This window comes from Chinchilla lanigera, unplaced genomic scaffold (assembly GCF_000276665.1).
Source record: "Chinchilla lanigera isolate Chin_1 unplaced genomic scaffold, ChiLan1.0 scaffold00020, whole genome shotgun sequence".
Classification (NCBI taxonomy): Eukaryota; Metazoa; Chordata; class Mammalia; order Rodentia; family Chinchillidae; genus Chinchilla; species Chinchilla lanigera.
In genome coordinates this window covers 3077195-3083194 of record NW_004955421.1, presented here as the reverse complement: position 1 = coordinate 3083194, position 6000 = coordinate 3077195, and positions in this window count along the sequence as shown.

The following is a 6000-nucleotide window of genomic DNA, read 5'->3' as shown; positions in this document are numbered from 1 at the left end:
ACAGAAGAATCTGGAAGTCATACACCTGAAATTTCTGAAATAGTAGCAACTGAAGTAAAGAAACAACTCCATCAGGCCATAGAAGACATCAGATCAGAAATAATGTCTCAGATGAGAAGACAAATGACAACAATAATGAAAGAAATATTAAACATATCCAAAGATGACATAGACAAGAAAATAGAAGAGCATAGGCAGCTCAATGGAACCTTCAGGGAACAATACAGAAAAGAACTAGAAGGTATGAAACAGATGCAAACAGATATCCAGGAACTTAAAAATTTCATTGAAAGCTTGAAAAACTGCCTGAATGCAGCTGAAGATAGACTTGCCTACCTTGAAGACAGCATTGCCACTAATGAACACGAAAGGAGGGATCTCTTAAAAACAACAAGGAACCAGGAAATAACAATTCAACAACTGAAAGGTGAAGCAAAGAGAAACAACGTCAGATTAATAGGTATTAATGAAACAGCAGGTGTCAACACAAATGGCATAAAAAGACTATTTTCAGAAATAATAGCAGAAAATTTCCCAGGCATGGTAAAAGAATCGGACATCCAGTTAAGTGAAGCACATAGAACTCCAGTTAATCATAACCAAGATAAATCTACCCCCAGACATATAGTGATCAAGATCCTGGAAACTCAACAAAAGCTCAGAATATTAAAAGTTGTTAGAGAAAAGAAACCGATCACCTATAAAGGAAAGCTTATCAGAATCACGGCAGACTTCTCAACATAAACCATCAAGGCAAGAAGAGCTTGTGAAGTATTTCAGATACTGAAAGAAAACAACTTCCAACACAGATTGATGTATCCTGCAAAGCTATCTTTCAAATTTCGTGGAGAAATAAAATATTTTCATGATAAACAACAACTGAAGAAATTCATAAGCATCAAACCAATCCTACAAAGAGTACTAAAGATATACTAGAAAGAGATAAACAGACCACAACTTCAAGAACAACAACAGAAAGGAACCAACAAACAGAGCAAGCAATTAAACAGGATCCAACAGCAGGAAAATAGCATGACAAAGATAAGCCAGTACATATCAGCTATAACCATCAATGTAAATGTTCTCAATGCACCAATCAAAAGAAGCAGACTTGCAGAGAGGATTAGGAAACAAACCCAACTATATGCTGTATACAAGAAGCACATTTAACTCAAAAGGAAATTCAAAGACTGAAAATTAAAGGATGGAAAACAATACTCCATATGACAGGAACCCAGAAAAAGGCGATGTAGCTATTCTGTTTGCAGATAACGTGAACTTCAAACCAAGAACAATCAAAAGAGATAAAGGAGGTCACTACATACTCGTGAAGGGGAAGCTTCAATAGGAACAGGTAACAATTGTAAACATATATGCATCAAATATAGGAGCACCCACCTATATAAGACAAATTCTAACAGACATGAAAAATGAAATAAGTAGCAAAACAATCATAACAGGGCACTTTAGCACACCATCATCACAAAGAGATAGATCAACTAGACAAAAAATTGGGAAAGAAATAATGGAACTTAATCAAATGTGTGAACATATGGACTTAGTAGACCTTTACAGAGTGTTCCACCCAACAACATCAGAATACATATTCTTCTCAGCTGCACATGGGACGTTCTCTAAAATAGACCATATACTAGTACATAGAACATGTTTAAGTAAATGCAACAGAATTGAAATTATCCCATATATACTATCAGACCATACTGCAATCAAATTGGAAATTAATGACAAAAGAAAACAGAAAAACTCCATAAACAATTGGAAGTTAAATAACATCCTCCTGAACAACCCACAGATGAAATCAAAGTAGAGATTAAACACTATTTATAATCAAACAAAAATGGAGATACAACAAACAGGAACCTGTGGGATGTAATGAAAGCAGTCCTCAGAGGGAAATTTATAGTGGTGAACTCCCACCTTCAGAAAACAGAACATGCACAAATAAACAATCTGATGCTGCACCTCAAGTTCCTAGAAAAAGAAGAGCAAGTCAAACCCAGAGCCCAAAGAAGGCAGGAAATTATAAAGCTCAGAGCAGAAATTAACACAATGGAGACTAAAAAGACAATACAAAGAAGTAATGAATTGAAGGGTTAGTTCTTTGAAAGACTAAATAAAATAGATAAATCTTAGCCAACCTTATCAAAAAAAGGAAAGAAAAAACTGAAATAAATGCAATAAGGAATGAAAGTGGTGAAATCACTATAGATCCTGAAGAAAGTCAGATCATCAATACCTACTTTGAAAATCTTTACTCTCATAGAATGGAAAACACAGAGAAAATTTGCAGATTTATAGATACATATGAATTGCCAAAGCTGAATGAAGAAGATATAAAAATTCTGAATAAGTCAATATCAGCCAGTGAAACTGAGATTGTAATTAAAAACTTACCAATGAAGAAAAGCTTGGGTCCGGATGAATTCACAGGTGAATTCTACAAGCAATTTAGGGAAGATTTAACACCAATTCTTCTCAACTCTGTAAGGACATTGAAAGAGAAGGAATTCTCCCCAGCTCATTCCTGGAGGCAAGTATTATTCTGATACCAAAACCAGGGAAAGATCCAACCAAGAAAGAGAACTACAGACCAATCTCCCTGATGAATATAGATGCAAAAATTCTCAGGAAAATACTAGGAAACAGAATACAACAAGTCATCAAGAAGATTATACACCACCACCAAGTGGGATTCATACCAGGAATGCAGGGATGGTTGAATATATGCAAATCAATCAATGTAATAGAGCATGTCAATACAGCCAAGACAAAAATCACATGATCATCTCCATTGATGCAGAAAAAGCCTTTGATGAAGTTGAACATTCATTCATGTTGAAAACCCTACAGAAAATAGGAATAGATGGCCTTTACCTCAAGCTGATCAAAGCCATCTATGATAAACCAACAGCTAACATCATACTAAAAAGGTCAAAAATTGAAAGCTTTCCCTTTAAAATCAGGAACAAGACAAGGATGTCACTGTCACCGCTCCTAATCAATACAGTTCTGGAAATATTGGCTAGAGCAATTAGACAACAGAGAGAAATAAAAGGAATAAGGATAGGAGAGGAAGAAGTGAAATTATCATTATTTGCAGATGACATGATACTCTACATGGGCGACCGCAAAAAGTCTACCAAAAGGCTCATGGATTTAATAACTAAACTCAGTAGTGTAGCTGGATACAAAGTTAACACTCAAAAGTCAATAGCAGGCCAGGGATATAGCTCAGTGGCATAAGCGCCTGCCTGGCAAGCACAAGGTCCTGAGTTTGATTTTGGGTACCAAGAACCCCCGCCCCCCACAAAAAAAAGGTCAATAGCATTCTGGTACACAGGTAACAAACAGACTGAGAGAGAATTTAGGGAAATCACATCTTTCACAATAGCATCTAAAGAGATGAAATACTTAAGAATCAATCTAACAAAAGAAGTAAAAGATCTATATAGTGAAAATTATAGTACTCTGAAAAAAGAGATCAAAGAGGATATCAAAAAATGGAAAGATATTCCTTGCTCATGCATAGTCAGAACCAACATTGTGAAAATGGCCATAGTCCCAAAATTTTTGTACAGATTCAATGCAATCCCTATTAAAATACCAGTAGTATACCTCACAGATCTAGAGAAAACACTCTTAAAGTTCATCTGGAACCAGAAGAGGCCTAGAATAGCAAAAGAAATCCTGGGCAACAAGGACAAGTCAGGTGGAATCACAATCCCTGACCTGAAATTATACTATAAAGCTACTGTGATAAAAACAGCATGATACTGGCACAAAAACAGACCTGAAGATCAATGGAACAGATTAGAAGATGCAGATACAACTACAAACACAGTCAGTCACTTTATCTTCAACAATGGGGTCAAACATGTTCAATGGAAGGAAGATAGCCTCTTCAATAAATGGTGCTGGAAAAACTGGCTTTCCACATGCCAAAGACTAAAACTAGATGTCTCCATGTCTTTCACCATGCACTAAATTAAAGTCAAAATGGATTAAAGATCTAAACATTAAAACAGAAACACTAAATTTATTTAAGAGAAAGTAGGTAAAAATCTTGATGACATTGGGGTAGGCAGAGAGTTCATGAACAAAAACCAAACTGCATGGGAAACACTTCAAACAATCAACAACTGGGATCTCATCTTATTGAAAAGTTTTTGCGCATCTAAAGAAGTCACCAATGAAGTAAAAAGAAAACCTATGAATTGGGAAAAAATTTTAGCCAACTGCTCCTCAGACAAAGGACTTCTATCTAGGACATATAAAGAATTTTAAAAAATCAGGCCTCCCAAATTCAAAGGCCCAATCCAAAAATGTGCATCTGAGATGAATACACACTTCTATAATGAAGAGATACTAATGGCCAATAAATACATGAAAAAATGTTCAACACAATTAGTCATTCAAGAAATGCAAATTAAAACAACACTGAGATTCCATCTCACCCCAGAAAGAATGGCTATCATCAAGAAATCAACCAGTAACAAATGCTGGAGAGGCTGTGGGAAGAAAGGAACCCTATTCCACTGCTGGTGGGAGTGTAGATTTGTGAAATCACTGTGGATATCAATTTGGAGATTCCTCACAAAACTAGGATTAGAAGTCCCATTTAACCCAGCTAGTCCCCTTCTGTGTATTTTCCCAGAAGAATTAAAGACATCATACCACAGCAATATATGTGCCCTCATGTTTATAGCAGCACAATTTGTTATAGCTAAATCTTGGAAACAACCCAGATGTCCATCTATTGAGGAATGGATAAAAAAGTTGTTGTATTTTTATATGATGCAGTATTACTCAGCTATTAAAAAGGATAACCTTCAGGCTTTTGTATATAAATGAATGCAACTAGAGACCATATTCATAAGTGAAATAAATTGGACCCACATGTGTAAACATCATATTGTCTCCTTGGTGTAGGAACCTGAAAGACTAGGTAAAACTCAAAACATACATTAGATGATAGAAAAGGGAAAGAAATTGCTCAAAGGAAGGAATGACTGGGATGAGGGAAAGAAGAAAGAAAGAAGGCAGGCAAAACATAAATATATATATGAATAGCTGTGATTACTGTACTGCTGTTGTCTGATGGTGTACTGAAATGACTAGTTAATGCTCAGAAATTTTTATGTTCTGATTAACTTTGCATGCTTGAGACTGATGGTCTGAGCAACTGATTTGAAGGTAACAAGAGGCAATGAAATTATAATGGTGAACGCCTACCATCTTGTCTAGTGAAACTCTGTATTATCTCTAATGTTTTATTGAAGAATTATTTTCTTATTCTCTTTAATGGTTTGAGCAATCTTCCATTCTTACATCTGATAATCTGAGCAATGTAGTTGAGGATAGCTATATACAATGTAACAATCACTATTGATTTGTATTAATTTGTCTTGAGACTCTGTATCACTTTGAATGTTCTTACTTCTATTTGTTTATGTTCGTGATACTGGTATGCTGCTACTGTTCTATTTTTTGTTTGTTTCTCATGTACTACTCCCTTTAAAATAAAAAAAGAGGGTAAGTCACAATAATTTCTATTTTTATATGCTTATATAATTTTGCTTCTTGATTGGAAATTCTGGGAGCTATAAAATTTGTGATATGGAAGAATTCACCATATAATAGCAGATCTATTTTACTTTGTGTATCATTTTCAGTCTAGCATATCACATAATTTGGCATTGGTCAATGTTGGAGCATATATTCTTTTTTTCCAAATTTTATTTGTTATTAGTACATTTGTAGTACGTAATGATTATATTCGTCTTGTGGAGTCAGTATACAGAATATATATTATTTGAATGGAGGTCCCACGTATTGAGCATGTTTGTACTGCCCTGCATCCTGGGCACAGTAGTACCTGCCTTGATCCTATGTGTATATAGGATGTGTCTGTGTGGAGCGCTTTTAAGTGAAGTAGGAAGTTACTATTTGCATTTCCCTATTTGCTCATGCCTTAATGCT